An 18,316-nucleotide genomic window follows, 5' to 3' on the forward strand; every position below is an offset into this window, starting at 1 on the left:
TATGGTTTCCATTTAAGTTATGAGTGTTATTTTGTTAGAACACTCAGCACTGAAAGCTGCTGCTCGATGGTTGAAACTATTGGGAAACAGGCAGCTGCACACATGGAGCAGCCGACTGAACCCATTTTAGTGACTGTGCCTGCCACCATTACAAGAGACGCCTGCACAGTGAGTCCGACTCCCGCACCACATGCAGCACTACATGCAGCAAGACTCGAGCACAGGTGACAGCTGAGGTCCGTGTTTTTCATTTTGGGGCCTCAGTCTTTGACTCTACTGAATGCTGGGGCAGTGTGGGTGAAGACTTGCTACATCTGCTCTAAATAATTTACATTAATGCTTCAATTATTCTGAGCTGCCTATAGCTCTAAGAACTGTGGAGTCAAGCATTTAAATATGTAAAACGTGTGTGAGTACTTATGCAAACCATGAATTGATATCTATCTACCTCCTTGTTGGACGCTGCCAAGAGCATCTATTTTCAGATGTGACTTCTTCCTCATTGAAAAGTTGGCGCGCACATTTATAAATGTTTGTGTGCAAAAAAATATAAACTTTGGAATGTGACTTTGAAGACATGCAGTATGACTCTGCTCAGCTCAGTTTTTAGGTGCCTGCTATTGGCCCACTTTAGTTCTGTGACTTTTTAGTGTCTCAATGCTCAAATGGATGTAATTTTTGATATTTTATATGTTTACCTCGTCTAAATTGCTTCATGTTCTGGTGTGAAAGAGTCACTCATAGCATTCCATTCTTTTGTCTCCCAGCAGTGGCAGCAGGCCTTGTAAGGACGGCCCCAATGAAAATAGCATGAGCAGGTAATTCCCAAAGTTGTATTGAAGTGTAATACATTTTCAGCAGGGGTGGAGGTAGCAATGTGCTCATGGGGCATCATAAAATAGAGTACTAAGGTGTTGCAACATGAATGGAGCAGGGCACATCATACTTTCCTTACTTTGAATCATCAGGCTGATATTTTAAAAATATTTGTGATAAAATTCGAGCATCAAAGTGTGCAGTGAATTTATTATAAAATATGAAGGGATGAAGATGACGTGACGAATGCATATGACACAAGTAATTTTTCATGCACTGATGGGTACATTTCAGTAGAACGTGCTTTTGCAATCTGACCTCTTCAAACTGAAGACATACTTGGCTATGATTTAATTTTAGTGGTTGTGCAATTATCTTGGCCTGTCTTACCTGACAAGCTTATCTGTAAGAACGATTTATGTGAGTAAAGATCTCTCTCATGAAATGAAAATACAATTTGCTGCTTTCTAACTGGTATTTCCTATCAAGCAGCTTTACAAACTAAAGGCTCTGGTTTGAATGCTGTGGTTTCACACTTTTCCTAGTTGTGCCATGTATATGTTTTTACAACCTTCAACTATACAACTTGAACACATGCGGAGGCAACTAGTTTAATTTATGTCGGATGATGGAAGGATGAATGCATGTGTTTTCAATACTATGGCCATGTTTGTTGATAGGATTCAGACTACTTTTGTAAAAAAAGACCTGCACTTTTTTTGTAAATTCAGGTGGTATGTAAGGAGCAGGCCCAGTGACAAGATGGACAAGGTTTTGGTGAGGGAGGTGGGCTGAGTAGTTACCAGGAGCAATTTACTATGCTCCAGACTGTCAGTTTTGTTCCCAATCATACCAGTTGAGGGATGATAAAGGCACACAATGCTCAGCCAGTTTTTGATAGAGCACTTCATGTGTCTATCTCCCTGATGTCACCAGCTGTTATCATTTAGCAGCTCCAAGGAATCTGCTTGTACAAAACATAACCCGAGACCAGTGTGGCTACAGACACCTGGCTCCTATTACCTACTACCTATCATATGGCTATGGTCATAGGTGTGTGTTTTTTTTTTAATGTGTTAGATGTTATAGTTTGATATAGACACCGAATGCATTCAAAGACACACTAGTATTTACAAAGCAAGGCCCAACTGCAGACAACGAAAGCAACCCACCTCTGTTTACTCTTGAGAAGCTTGGTTTCCTACACATCTGCAAAAATAGATGCATGCAATATTTTAATAAACTTTGCCTAATCAATATTACTGCTTCTTTTCTGTTTTCTGCACTCTCCTGTGCTCTTCTTGTCTTCTTTTTCACCTTTCTCCCACTCTCCTCCTTTCTCGCCGGTTTTCCCAGCTGCTGCTGCCCCCACGGCCCTTCCCCCAGCGCGACCAATCCCCCTCCCCACCTCCCAGCTGTCCATCCCTTCCCGACCCCTACTTAATGGCGGCTGCTGCGGGGCCAGGCGAGCAAGACCACTGACTCTTGTCAGTGAAATTGCTCTCCCACCCTTGCAGCTCCACCATTGAGTGAGGCCTCCCCCAGCCTCTCCAGTGTGAGGGTTCGAGGCCCTCCTCACCCACAGGTTCACCTGCGCCTCATCCCTGGTGGTCCAGTGGACCCCTGTCTCCCACTTTCCGCTACGTTTTCCACTCGTTATACTAGTTGGTGACTCGTTTTTCACCATCTTTGCCAAATCTATATTCCTGCTTCTTTTCTGTTGTCTGCACTTTCCTGTGCTCTGCCTGTCTTTCCTTTTTCACCTTTCTCCCACTCTCCTCCTTTCCCACCTGTTTTCCCCTGCGGCCCCTTCCCCCCCTAGCACAACCAGCGCAACCAGTCCGCTTCCCCATTCCCACCTCCCAGCTGTCCAGCCCTCCCAGACACCTACTTAATCGCAGCCACTGCGCAGCTGTGCCAAAGGCAATCCCGTCTGCGCCCGTTTGTGACCCGACGGTTACCAGCGCCAGGAACCCTGGACCTCTGCCCCGCCAACGATACGACCCAGCAGCACTCCATAACTCAACCCAGGCCGCAACAACAACTGCAAGCTAGCTTCACCAGCCGACACCCATGGACCCTTCAGCTGTCACCTCTGCTGACAAACCTACAGCACCACCAGGAATACGAACCCAGCACAACCCGACCGTAAGAACACACCCGAACCGAAGACGATGCTATGCATCCTCCTCAACGTCCGATCCCTCCACAAACACGCCACCGAAATCTGGGACCTCCTCAACAGCACCACCCCGGACTTCGCGTTCTTCAACGAAACCTGGAGCAACACCACCTCGGAACTGGATATCACAATCGCCATTCCCCAAGGATACAAGATCTCCAGAAAGGACCTCCTCACCCGCCCGGGAGGAGGAAGCGCCATCATCCACATATCCACCCTCCGCCTGAGCACACTCCCCGATGAGCCCACAGACATGATGGAACATCTACACTTCAAGATACAACATAGTGTCATACGCAGACGACACCCAACTCATCTTCTCCCTATTCCACGAACCCAACACTGCCAGACACAACTTTTGAGAAGGCATGGAAGCCATTGCAAAATGGATGAAAAACAGCTGCCTACAACTATACACCGACAAGACAGAAGTACTGATCATGGGCCCAAACCCCAACGCCTGGAACGACACATGGTGGCCACCCGTCCTCGGAAACCCGCCCAACCCCATGGGCCAGGCACGCAACCTGGGAATCATCCTGGACTCAGAGCTCAAAATGGACAGCCAGATCAACTCAGTCTCTTCCTCCTGCTTCCACACCCTCCGCCTCCTATAGAAGACCTTCAAATGGATCCCCCTCGAACACAAAGACCGTCACTCACGCCCTGATCACCAGCAGACTCGACTACGGCAACGCACTCAACGCCAGAATAAACAAAAACCTCACCCGCAAGCTACAGAACATCCAGAATGCCGCCGCAAGACTGGTCCTCAACCTGCCAAGACACTGCCACATCTCCCAGCACCTGCGGACACTCCACTGGCTCCCCACTGAGGCAAGAGTCCCCTTCAAGATGCTCACCCACGCACACAAGGCCCTCCATGACACCAGACCAGCATACCTGAACAGCTGACTCAAATTCCACGTACCCCAAAGGACCCTACGATCAGCCCAGCTCTCCTATGCCATGGTCCCACGCACCAGAAAAACCAGATCAGAAGGCCACTCCTTCAACTCGACCAAAGCCTGGAACGCTCTTCCACTCCACCTCAGACAGACAACATTGTTTCCCATCATCGTAAGAAACCTCAAACTTGGCTCATTGACAATACCCCTCCTTGATGGACTGGAACCTGCACCCCTCCACCCCCAGCACCTTGAGACCCTTGCTGGTGAGTTGTCGCGCTTAACAAAAGCTTGATTGATTGAATTCATATTTAAAATTTGCGTGAAACAAATGGGACTCCGGATTCTCCTGCTGCATATTTTCAAGGTACACTTTGCAGTATTATGTTTTTATTTGAAGGAAAAGTGTCAGGCTGGACCTGCACTTTCCCCAGGTTTCGAAAATGTATTATTGTGGGAGTCGAGCATTTTTTCAAAATGAAACATGCTCACCGTCTAAAATTTGCAGACCTTGTTGGGTTGGAAGGAGCTATGTATTTACAAGGCGCTGTTGTGTAAGGAGAGTCTGGTGAAAAGGTAGGTGGTTTTATCACTCGGGTGAGTTTTTGTGATCTTGTGCCTCGCCCCATCAAGGGTGGGTGTCTCTGGGTGTATCGTAGTGTCTTCACAGCCATTGGGCTGCTATTTAGCTGTTTAGGGTGTGTGGTGTGAATGTTTTTACATGGCTGGTGGGGGTGATTGTAGGTGTTTGGGGGATTTGTAAGAGTATCTTGAATGTTGTAAGCTGGTGCAAATTGAATGTTTGGCAATGTTTTGTGGATGTTTGGTTGTGTTGGGTAAGTTGGCAGAGAGGTAAGTGCATCGACAAAGTGCAAGAAATTAAATCTACATAGTCGTTTTTTTTGGCATACCACCCTCAGTCCTTAACAAGGCCTTGGTTTTCTTTCAACATACGGTTTTCACTTGCCCTTGCATGACTGGATGCTAGTCAGCCCTGTTTTATGTCTGGAGGTCCTAGGTTTTCTTTGGTGAGGAACTGCAATTGTAAAAAGTTTTGTTTGAAGAGTTTGTTGGTCTCATGTTTTTTTCTTGGGTACAGGACACTTTTCCTTTTCTTTTAATCACATTAGTGAGGTTCCAGAAAAAATATGGAAACATATGAGGATATTTCCTGTGTTTGGGCTTTATTTTTTGAGTGATGCTTTGGAAGTAGTCTGATTTTGTGTGACTGTTCTGTTTGCAGTGTTTGGAGTCCTAAAACATTGTGCATTAGAATTCATCCCTAAAACATTTTGCATTAATATTTGTCTGCTGGTTGGTTTTAAAATGTGCCATCTTGTAACCCCTGGTTTGTTTTATACCGGTTATTATATTGCTTTCAGAAAAATGATTGGTGAGTGGGTCAGATTTCAGCATAAATTCAATCAGATTTGGGTTCCCTTTCCCCTCTAGATTGTTATTGTCTTTGTCCCAGTGCTTTGCTTTGTCATTTGACCATTTGGCATTTGTTCATTGGGACGGTGCTGCCCCCTGGTTTGTCTCTTAGCCATTTATAAACTGCAGGTATTATTTACAGTATCATGGATAGGGTGCTCTGTCACAAACACGTATGTTCCTGCCCATCTCAGCCTTTTCAAACTGTTGGCAGCTTACATTCATAGGCAGCAGCACAAGCCATGTGCACCGGTTGGGGCGGGGAAGTATAGGCTCTTTAGCTTTACACAGCTATTGGTTGCTGAAGTCCTCCTTACAATGTGGTGTAAGCCCCTGAGATAGTGCTTCACGTGACCTCTGCAAATCATGGAGTTAGCTCGGGTCACACGCACACCCTGCCTCCTGTACTACAAGGCAAATATTGCACTGTTCTTCCTTGCTACTTGAGTGAAAGTGTATAGCCTTTGCATGCACCAACTAGTTACCGGTTCCATAGCATTAGACATTCAATTGAAGGCCGGTACCTCTGGCGCAGTGCCAGGCATCATCACCAAGGGATGCCCCACCCCACATCTTTTGATTCCTCCACACATTATTTTTAGATAGTGTTCCAAAGTAATGCGCCAGATGTCGTCTTTTATTTCAGTTAGTTCTTACACTCGTAGGTGCCTAATAGAGGTACAGCGCCACATACCTCAACAACCACAAAAACTCTCACTCACTTCTCAGAATGTTCCACCCAGCCACACTCCTACTCGCACACACACCTGCATATACAGAAGCAGATCTGGTAGTCATGCCTTCTAACTCCCTTCTAAAGCTTGGAATGATCTGGCCCTGCACATCAGAGCCACCTCTTGAGTTCTTGAATTCCACAAGAACCTGAAGACCTGACTCTTCACCTAGCCCCTACTCTGGCCAAAATATTTCCTTCTTCAGCACAGGGATACCCTTCCAGAATAACATAACATAACATGGATTTCTGATATCCTGCATAGGCATCTGACTTTGTGCCTCTTGCTACATGGCTTGTTTGGTGAACCTGAAGCAAGCATTGGTCTCTTGGTATCTTGCTGTCGGGGAGATTGTCAGATGGGTTGTTAGTCTGGAAGGAAGGGTCCTGTTCTGTGACTATCTTTTGGTCTCAGCTTGGATAAACAATGAGCTTAGCCTTGCATGACCTTGCGGACAGTGCAGAGTAAATAGAACTGCTCTACTCTGCATAATAAATAGCAGTCTAACTTATCAGAAATGGATACAGAGAAGCATACTGTGGGTGGGTGGGTGGATATAACCAGTGGAAAGTCAGTCACGTTTGATGTGGGGGTGAGAGAGGGTGACCAATGTCTTTTTGGAAATGATTTGATTGCCCTTGGTTTAGCACTACATGGTTTAACTAATACCAACCATGTTCTGCCTGAGAGTTTCTGATGGAATGCGCTGCCTCTGAAAATGCTACTTACAATCCAACTCTGCATAGTAAGAGGGTGAGTATCAAATGGATGGGTGCAATTTGGGGATGTGTGACTAGTAGTATTTAATCATTAAAATATGTTTTTTATTCACATGGTGGAAACCGTACTCATGAGAACACTTTGATGGTGTCTGTGATGAAGGTGAAAAAGATGAACAATCCCGTCACGCTGGAAAGACTGTTGGATGTTGCCAAAGAAACATCATTCAGGTAAGTCGGTGACTAGAAGGTATACCAAATCTGTAGACCTCCTGGGAAGCATCTTGGTATACGCTCTAGGAATCCGGATCAAGTTTTTACTCTTTCAACAAGAGGAGCATAGGGTCAGGTTATAGACATACTCTTTTTTTCCCTCCTAGGTGGACCAGGAACGTCAACAATAGTTAACTACACGTTTAGCTTAAGGACAGCTTGCAGGTTTATGGCAGCTTGCCTTGAGCTAATGCCCTCACTGAGGTGTTTTTGCTGCCAGCAGAGCCACAGCACCACTTTGTACAGTTGGTTCAAGGCAACCTGCCTCTCGTTTTGCATCTCCTTGCTCTGCCATGAATGTTTAGAACAGGGACAGGAGGTAGGCACTCTCTCTTTTTCCCCTTCTAGGTGGACCAGAACTTCGACAACCATCAACTAGACATGTTTAGCCTAGGGACAGCTTGTAGGTACATGCTTTGCAGCTTGCCTTGAGCTAATGCCCTCACTGAGGTGTTTTTGGTGCCAGCAGAGCCACAGCACCACTTTGTACAGTTGGTTCAAGGCAACCTGCCTCTCGTTTTGCATCTCCTTGCTCTGCCATGAATGTTTAGAACAGGGACAGGAGGTAGGCACACTCTCTCTTTTTCCCCTTCTAGGTGGACCAGAACTTCGACAACTTTCAACTAGACATGTTTAGCCTAGGGACAGCTTGTAGGTACATGCTGTGCAGCTTGCCTTGAGCTAATGCCCTCACTGAGGTGCGTTTATTGCCAGCAGATCCACAGCACCACTTTGTACAGTTGGTTCAAGGCAACCTAGCTCCTGTTTTGTGTCTCCTGGCTCTGCCATGAATGTTTAAAACAGGGACAGGTTGTAGGCACACTCTCTCTTTTTCCCCTTCTAGGTGGACCTGAACTTCAACAACCGTCAACTAGACATGTTTAGCCTCGGGACAGCTTTAAGGTACATGCTTTGCAGCTTGCCTTGAGCTAATGCCCTCACTGAGGTGTTTTTGCTGCAAGCAGAGCCACAGCACCACTTTGTACAGTTGGTTCAAGGCAACCTCGCTCTTGTTGTGTGTCTCCTGTATAGTGGGCATGTTGTGCTTGTGCACATAGGTAGTATAGATGGAAATCCGGTGCCTCAAAGCCTCCTAAATGGTATGGTTGGGTCAAGACCTTCCAGCTCGTTCTGGCCCGTTTGCCTGCCCATGTCAGCCTTTGCATACTGGAACGCAGTCTCCCAAAAAAGGCTGCATTTAACCAGATTGGTACGTTCCAGAACAGATACAGAAACCGTGGTAATACAATCATTTTCTGTAAGACCATCCTGTTCGCCATTGAGAGTGACATTTTACTCCATTTATCTACTTGATCTTCTAATCTCACCAGTGCTTTCCCATAATTCTCTCTAATAACCAGTTCTGGGTCCCGACGGATCCAGACCCATGAGTATTTAACTGGGTCTGTCCACCATTTTAGAGGATATTCCATTTGGGGTTTCCCTGTTTCCGCCGTTAAGGGTATCACCACTGATTTGTTCCAGTTAATGCGAAGGCCCGCATTTCTCTTGTATCTAACATATTCCCTAATGAGCAAGTTTAGGTATCTATCTGGGTGTGTAGTGTAGAGGACCATATCGTCCGCATACAACGCAATGCCAATGGGGCGGAGACCGAACTGCAGGGCCGATTCCAAGTGTTTCTGTCTAATCTTGCATGCCAGTGGTTCTAGGATTAGTGCAAAGAGCATTGGCGATAGTGGGCAGCCTTGTCTGGTGCCGCGTTTTATCTCTATGGGGTTGGATGTGGAGCCATTTATTCTTACCCGAGCCTTGGGAACCGAGTACAATAGCGATATCCATTTTAGGAATGGTTCTGGAAATCCCATCGTGCGGAGGGTGGTGAACTTAAAATCCCATTCTATTGAGTCGAATGCCTTGGCGGCGTCTAACAGAGCTGGCGTGTTTGGGTCTAATTGATGGTATAGTGCAAAATTGGTACGAATGGTGTGGGTGGTTGACCGTGTTGGCATAAAGCCTGCCTGGTCAGGCAGCACCAGATTACAGAGGAGAGGTTGTATTCTGTTCGCTATTATTTTTGCTAATATTTTAGCGTCTGTTTATCAGGGATAAGGGTCTATATGATTCGCACTCATTGGGGTCCTTGCCCGGCTTAGGGAGTGCTATCAGGAGCGCCTCATTTAAGGAGGACGGAAGTGTGCCCTCCTCATAAGCCTCTTCAAGCATTTCAGCAAAATGTGGAATCAGAAGGTCACAATATTCTTTATAAAATTCACCCGGAAGACCATCCAGTCCCGGCGCTTTATTGTTGGGCAGTGAATTGATGGTTATATTATTTCATCGCGGGTGATATGATGGCAAAGGTATTCTTGGTGGGCGTCTGATAGCCAAGCCAGCGCCACGTCATCGAGATAATCCCGAATTTCTGCCGTGGAAGACTTGCTCTGGGCAGTATACAGATTGGTATAAAAATTAGTGAAGCAATCTAATATGGTTGGGGTGTCGTAGACTGTTTGATGCTGTGCGTCCTGAATCTGTGTAATGTATGCAGAGGTGTGGGCGGTTCTGATTTTGAAAGGCAGCGCTCTGCCAGGTCTCCCCCCTTCCCCATAGTTTCTGGTGATGTACTTGCGCGAAACGTGTTTAATCTCATCCTCTGCAAGTGCATTATGTGTCGATCTGTATCGATAATCTAATATGGGCCAATAATGTTGTATCTTGTATGTTTTCAAATTCTCGTTCCAGTCTGACAATTTCAGCTTCCATCCTATCTAATTGTCCATGTATATCCTTCAATATTCCTGCGTGTTTCCCAATGCAGTGGGCCCGTATGGTAACTTTAAATGCTTCCCACAGTGTTCTAGTGCTCTGTACTGAGCCTGCGTTATTTTAAAACAAATCTATTATTGCGTGCCGTAGCTCTTCCTTGAATAACTGGTCTTGTAATGCCGTTGGCCTCAACCTCCACGTGAATTGTCTTGGAGTGTGTGTTGGGATTTGCAGTGTGAGGATGACTGGGGCATGGACCGAAAGCGTTTTAGGTGCGTGTGTAATTGCCGTTGTCCACGTACATGCATCTCGGAATATCAGCCAATAATCAATCCTGGACCATGTGAGATATGTTGAGGAGAAGCACGTCCCTTCTTTACGGTCTGGATTTCTGACTCTCCATATATCCACCATGTCCCAATCACCTATCCCGTCTCTTAGGACTTTTGCCAATTGTTTACCATATCTATCTATCCCAGTTGACCTGTCCAGTGTGGGGTCTAGGCATGTATTAAAGTCCCCACCCAGAGAATAGCTCCGGTATGGAGGTTGCGTAATTGCATCCAGATGTGTGCGTAAAAAGCAGGGTCATCAGTATTCGGGCCATATACATTTACAATTGTTAACACTGTGCCCCCAAAGCAGCCTTGTACTATAACCTATCGCCCTTGGTCGTCTTTTATAGATTTAATGAGTGTGAAGGGTGTATTACATTTGATCCATATAAGTACCACTCGCGCGTAGGAGTAGGACGACGCCAACCTATATGTAGCCCATCTGGCCCCTATTCGTGTCTCTCTTAACTCTGTCAGATGTATCTCCTGTAAACAGGCAACATCTATTTTATGCCTGTCCAGGTATGCTAGTACCTTACGAATTTTCCGTGGGTCATGCAGTCCTCTAACATTCCAGGTTAAGAGCGTCGGTGGTCTGTGCTGCTGCAAAGCGTCAGCCATCTGCCGGTATTCCGCCATCAGCCTGGTGCGAGTGTCTATGGTGTATGAAATTGTCCCTCACGCGTCCGTCTGTTACAGTGCCACCATCTGGATTTTTTTGCTTCCCCCCCCCACCCACTCCACCTCCCTTTCCCTAGTGGAGCCATACTCAATAGTAACATTTAACATCTCCGTAGAGATAAACAAAAAAGAAAAAACAACCTAACAATTGGTGTGGTGCACACGTAGGGGTCCGAGTTGCCCACCCGTTTCTTGTGACTAGGCCACATGGGTTCCGCCCTGACACACATACTATAAATTCTAACACTGTACTGTAGTTCTAAGCAGTTTTGCGAGAGAGCACCCTCCAGCGAATGTCAGTGAATTCTGCCCGACTCCAAACAGTGATAAACATGACAGCTTAAAGAGCAAAGGTATAACTGTTTACAATTAACTTATCTGATCCATCAGTCCGTGGGCCATCTATGTGTTAGCAACGTTCAGTCCTTGCCCCATGGGATGAGTCCGCCCCACATTCAGGCAATTCGCCGTTGCAGCCCACTTGTGTTCATTAGATCGTGATCACTCCACATCTGATGTAGCAGACTGGTCCCCATGGTCTCCTCTCAGTGATCTTCTTCTTGGTCCCAGCTTACCCCTCTGCTGTGCGAACTTCACCACCTCCGATGGTTCAGTAAAGATCTGAGTTTTACCATCCACTGTGAGCTTTAGTCTGGCCGGATTTAGCATGGCGTACGGAATATTCAATTCTCTAAAATTCTGTTTTGCTGTGGAATTTTTTTTGCGCTTCCTGTAGCGATGACGTGAAATCTGGATAGATGGAGATATCCATGCCTTCGTAAGATAACTCTCGTCTGTCTCTGTAATTTAATATCTTGACGATGATTTGCGTTGTTCTGGAGCCAAGAGGAGGTTTGGGTCCCAGCGATCTGTGGGCTCTCTCCACAATAAATACCTCAGAACGTCTCCCGACCCAGTAGGAATATGAGCAGCTGCTCTACATAGTGTTCCATTTGGCCTGTATTTATCGGCTCTGAAACTCCCATTAAGCGGAGGTTACTCCTTCGGGACCGGGCCTCCAAGTCTTCCGACTTTGCCGTTATGACCGCCAGTTGCTTCTCCATCTTCGACTGTTTCGCTTCCATCTGCATCTGTCAGTCTTCGGCTTCAGATATTCTCCGGTTCGCCTCGTCCAGTCTTTCCGTGTGTTTATCCATACGCTCTGACATCCTGTCTACTCTATGCGTCAAGGAGTCAATCTTCCCATCTATGTTCGACAGTGCCGTTTGAATTGTGGTGAACATGGTTTGGATGTCATCGTTCGTCACCCCGCCTGTTGCTCCCATTGTTGATTGTGGCGTTGTCTGCACAGCAGCACTTTGGTCCTGATGTTTCTTCGTGTGATCAAAGGTGAATTTGGGCTGGGTGCGATCTGTTTTACCCATTTTACGATATGTGGTTAACCTTACCCACAGGGATATTGGTAGCTGCGACCCCAGGTGGGAGGCGATTTAAGTTAGGACTCTCCATCCAGTCTGTAGTGAGTCGATGAGCTCTGCGTTTTATGACGCTCAGGTCCAGTGCGTGTGTAGTTCTAATCACTATGCCGTGACAGCACTGCGGGTTCCGGTAGGCAGATGGAAGTGCCAATTCACATGGGGGGGTTTTACAGGGATTCTCTGGGCCTTGCTTTACTGACCAATATCTCAAATTGTCGAGGTGTGTCTTGCTGGTGTAGCCTTCCGCCTCTGTCTCTTGGCCACACACTAACGTTAGTCTGCCCCCAGTTATATTTGCACGGACTCAGCCTCTTATTTGTACCACCCTTGTGTTCTATCAGTCAGTTGACTCTTGTTGTAAAGAGAAATGCTGACACGTGGTTAGTAGCTCAGCTGAGTGGGGAGGGGACGGTCCAGGGCTCCCCCCCCCCCCCCTCCGAGTCCAGCCGACCTCAGGCACTGTGTTCTTCCGTGTCTCCACCGTAGATCACGCCCAAAGGGTATTCATTCACATAATTATCTGCAGGCACATTCAGGCAGTCAGTGTCCCCGTTGACCTGGCCCCGAGGCCGCCACAGCAAGTAATCCCAGCTTACAGTTGAATTAGACCTGTGCCCTTCTTTTCATTGACTCAGTGTGGCCTTCTAGCGAGGTCGCTCCTCCCTGTGTCTCTCTTACCTCAATTCACGCACGGGCAGCCGCTTATACACTCCCCGGTGTCCTTCAGCCGTCAGTGCTGTGCAGTGGTAGGTTAGATTGTGCCCCCGGTCTTTAACTTTAAGTCCGCTTACCGCGCCTCTAGCAGTTCTCCAGCACACATGGGGCCCCAATAAATCTTCCGCCGCTCTCCCTGAGCACTGTGTACAGCTCCAGTCTTCAAGTGCAAATTCCACCCATGTGCCAGGCGGTCTCGGCCCCGGAATCGTGGCTTCAGCGGGGCTTACTGTCTCCCAGGGCCGCGCTGCTCGCTGTACCTCACGGCGCGTCCTTTCACCTAGTCTCACGGCTCCGCTGTCGCTTTCTATTGGAGAGGCGCAGTTATTAGGTCTTTGTTGCAGGCCACGACCACCGTTTTCGGTGACGGACGTCACTTCTCCGCAGGCTCCGTCTCCTCAGCTCTCTTTCACCTAGGGTGCAGTCTCATGCAGATAGCATTGAAAGGATCGGTTTGAAGGATATTTGGGCTTGCGCGAGGAGCTCGCTTAACAGACGGCCATTGCGCTCCAAGGCTAGCTTGATTCTTATCTGGATATGGCTGACAATGTTTTCAACTCGGCTACCGGTGGCATTGAATTGACCTAGGGATTGTGTTGTACAACTGCATTGTCCTACCTTCACAGAGCAAGACTTTTCCTCTCTCAGCCTCTGAAGGCTGTCTCAGGTGAAAAGGCCACCTGTGAACTCTTATGTACCTGAGGCAAACTACTTTACCAATCGGTCCAGGGTGATGTTCAATTTGTCTATGGACGTTTATTGTGGGAATTGTGACATGTTACCTGGCGTGGGTGCTTTTTGACACCTGGAGGGAGTTGCATACCTGACTGCTATATTGGATGTTATTAAGCAAATTAGAGGGGAGGTGAATAACCTGTCTAAAACCTGGGCATTTAACAGTATTGCAAAGAAAGGGATCTCTGTAGGGATAAATCAAGCAATTAATTTGTCAAGAATATTCAACTTGTAGGTATGTCTAAAGCAGTGGGATCTATGGGTGTCTGCGCACATTGGTGTTTGATTGTAGGCATAAGTGAATGGCCCAATGAAAAGGTGTCATCCTCAATCATACTTTGTCATTTTGGAAAGTTGGGAAAGTCCTAGAAAAAATAAAGATGCCTTTAAGTTTTGTGGTTAACTTGTCACAGTTGCAAGTGCTTCAAAGACAGAGGTCAAATGTCTGGCTATCTCTTCTGACAAATTGCTGCAGAATTGGTGTTTACATTTCTTTCTCTGACTGCAAAGTGAAAGGAGTTTTCAAAGTGAATTATGTGAAAAAGTGTAGGAAGCTGGCTCCGTATTTGATATTGCCACTAGGTGATAATACCATGCAGAGAGTCCAAGGGGTCTCCAAGTGTACAGGGCTCAACGTTGAACCCAAACTGCTCTCTTAGTGGTAGTGTTAGCAAGCAGCATTAGGCCTAACACAGAGGACTGTAAAACATGGATTGCACAACCGTGATCAATAAAGGACATACGAGTCAAAAAGGAGATCCACAACAATTTTAGAAAATATACTTTGTTTGTATTTTATTTTAAGACTAAGATCTTCACAATAAGGTAAGTACGTTTATAAATAAAAATACTTTTCACTTGACAGAATATTTTCAGAACAGTTCAATATCCTATGGTGAAAACAATATAGCAGTAAAACAGGTAAGTACCACATTTGCAGTTTCAGTCTTTGGGACCAAAGGTCAGCTAGGGCAAAGGGTAAGGAGAGTACCAAAACTGCACCACCAGTGGCACAGGGGCAGCTGGGAAAGCAAAAGACACGCAATTGATGGACGGAATGCAGAACAAATCAAAACATTCACCCCCAGTCAAGAGATCTGGGTTAAATCCATCATTATTTTGTTCACCATGCCACCCCGGTTTAGACCTGGCCATATTCAAATCAGTCTTGACCCTGTGCCTCATGGGAACAGTCCAGCCCGAACTGCCGGCGGGTGCAGAGGTCAAAGTCGGAGGTTGGCCCAATGCTTTCCCATGGAGACTGGGAGTGCCTAGAGCCACACTGCTTGCAGATGAGTAGATCGGTTGCAGGTGCCAAGCTTTGGGGGTTAGCTCAAGCACAGGGGGGGGCTTCAAAGCAGAACCAAACATACACCGGAGAGACCAATGCTTGCAGAGGTAAGTAGAGGTGTAGGGGGTCATAGGGGCAGGAAGGATCCAGCCGTAATGCATTAATGACATTTAAAGACTTAGAAAATTGTAATTAGAGGTCAAAGGTCAACAGACATGATCCCCCGACACCAATTAAACCAATGAAAATGCAAGTATTTATCAAGACAATTACAATAATGCAACACTAATGATCCAAGGGTAGTGCAATAACGACCTTGATACACCTAAACAAGTATAATTAGAGGTCAAAGGTCAAAAAGCATAACCTCCTCCAACACAGTAACTAAGGAGGATGTAGATACACATAATTACAATTCCAATAATGCCTCACTTGTAATAAATGATCTAACAGTAATGGATTAATGACCATGAAACACTTAGAACAGTGTAAATAAAGGTCAGAGGTCAAATTACATGACCCCCCTCCCACCAATTTAATGAACAAAAATGTAAGTACTTATCATTACAACTCAACCACTGCAACACTTGTAAACAATGGTCTCACCATAATGGAACAAACACCTTAAAACACCTACAATGACGGCAAATAGAGGTCAAAGGTCAAATATTACGACCTCTACAAAAATTTGAACAAGGAAAAAAATAGTACTTTTCATGTTGAGTCCAATAATGCCACACTTCTTAAAATTGATCCAAGGGTAACAGAATAAAGAGAAAAAAGGTTAAAAGAAATGTGTATTTAGGGGTCAAAGGTCATGTTTGTTCACCTCTCATAAAATTTGAATAGTTGACCTGTGAGACCAGACAATGACCTTTCCGAAGATACCTCACTTTGCAAAACCAAATTCACTGATACAAAGATATATCCTTTGCACACTTCTAAGAGCTACCATTTAGGGTCAAAGGTCAAGGACTGTGACCTTCAGGAGTTATATGCATGAAATCATATGCCAACTAATCACAAAATATTCATCACTACTGTGCATAAAAGTCAAATACATTTTGAGGTGTTGAACAGATGTCCAATAACAAGACTAAGATCATTATATGAAAAACATCAACAGACAAAACAGCATGTCGGCCATTTTGTAGCATGTAAAGTGCTGTGAAAGGCAGCAAAAATATGTATTTTCATATATTTACTAACAGTAGTCTCTGAAACATCCATTTTACTTCTGTGAACCAATTCTGCTAGGCTTATATAAGTTTAGATTCTGCACAACAATAGAAAAACATGAAAAATGTATGTGCCTTATATCTATGTCATTGTATGACAAAGAGCCATAAACACAAAAACAAAATTAAAATCAAAATCTGTCCTATTACCAGGCGAGCAAACAGACAAATATTTCTGCGTATCTGCTTTTGGAAAACACTTTTTAATTGCCCTACCAACGCGGTCATTTACTCTTATCATTTTCAGTCACCTGGCGGCCATCTTGAATTGTGTCATGTGACTTCAGGGTGTTTTATAAATGTAAGTTTTATATATAAATGAATAGTACAAGAAGTACTGAAACCAAAAATATATAGTTTCCCAACATTATAATCATAATTACACAAACTACAGCATGTTGAAGCAAAGCACTCCAAAAAGTCATTAAATGGCTTGACACTGAAGAATTTTCAATAGGCACTAATAGGGTTAATGCCCTGGTCCCTTCATGGGATGATCTTGCATACCTCTAATCTGAGTGCTGTGATGCACTGGTCCCTTCATGGGATGATCTCTGATGCACTGGTCCCTTCATGGGATGATTTCTGATGCACTGGTCCCTTCATGGGATGATCTCTGATGCACTGGTCCCTTCATGGGATGATCTCTGATGCACTTGTCCCTTCATGGGATGATCTTGATGCACTGTTCCCTTCATGGGATGATCTTGATGCACTGTTCCCTTCATGGGATGATCTTTGCACTGGTCCCTTCACAGGATGATCTTCGATGCATTGGTCCCTTCATGGGATGATCTTGCATACATCTAATCTTAGTGCCGTAATGCAATGGTCTATTCATCGGATGATCTTGATGCACTGGTCCCTTCATGGGATCTTTGATGCACTAGTCCCTTCATGGGATGATCTCTGATGCACTGCTCCCTTCATGGGATGATCTCTGATGCACTGCTCCCTTCATGGGATGATCTCTGATGCACTTCTCCCTTCATGGGATGATCTCTGATGCACTGCTCCCTTCATGGGATGATCTTGCATACCTCTAATCTGAGTGCTGTGATGCACTGGTCACTTCATGGGATGATCTCTGATGCACTGGTCACTTCACGGGATGATCTCTGATGCACTGGTCACGTCATGGGATGATCTCTGATGCACTGGTCACGTCATGGGATGATCTCTGATGCACTGGTCCCTTCATGGGATGATCTCTGATGCACTGGTCCCTTCATGGGATGATCTCTGATGCACTGGTCCCTTCATGGGATGATCTCTGATGCACTGGTCCCTTCATGGGATGATCTCTGATGCACTGGTCCCTTCATGGGATGATCGCTGATGCACTGGTCCCTTCATGGGATGATCGCTGATGCACTTGTCCCTTCATGGGATGAGCTTGCATACCTCTAATCTGAGAGCTGTGATGCACTGGTCCCTCCATGGGATGATCGCTGATGCACTGGTCCCTTCATGGGATGGTCTTTGATGCACTGGTCCCTTCATGGGATGATCTTGCATACCTCTAATCTGAGTGCTGTGATGCACTGGTCCCTTCACGGAATGATCTCTAATGCACTGGTCTCTTCATGGGATGATCGCTGATGCACTTGTCCTTTCATGGGATGATCTTGCATACCTCTAATCTGAGTGCTGTGATGCACTGGTCCCTTTATGGAATGATCTCTGATGCACTGGTCCCTTCATGGGGATGATCTCTGATGCACTGGTCTTTTCATGGGATGATCTCTGATGCACTGGTCCCTTCATGGGATCGCTGAGGCCCTGGTCCCTTCATGGGATGATCTTGATGCACTGGTCCCTTCATGGGATGATCTTGCATACCTCTAATCTGAGTGCTGTGATGCACTGGTCACTTCATGGGATGATCTCTAATGCACTGGTCTCTTCATGGGATGATCGCTGATGCACTTGTCCTTTCATGGGATGATCTTGCATACCTCTAATCTGAGTGCTGTGATGCACTGGTCCCTTTATGGAATGATCTCTGATGCACTGGTCCCTTCACGGGATGATCTCTGCACTGGTCCCTTCAAGGGATGATCTTTGATGCACTGGTTCCTTCATGG

Source organism: Triturus cristatus, chromosome 5_2, assembly GCF_964204655.1.
Source record: "Triturus cristatus chromosome 5_2, aTriCri1.1, whole genome shotgun sequence".
In the NCBI taxonomy this organism is placed as follows: Eukaryota; Metazoa; Chordata; class Amphibia; order Caudata; family Salamandridae; genus Triturus; species Triturus cristatus.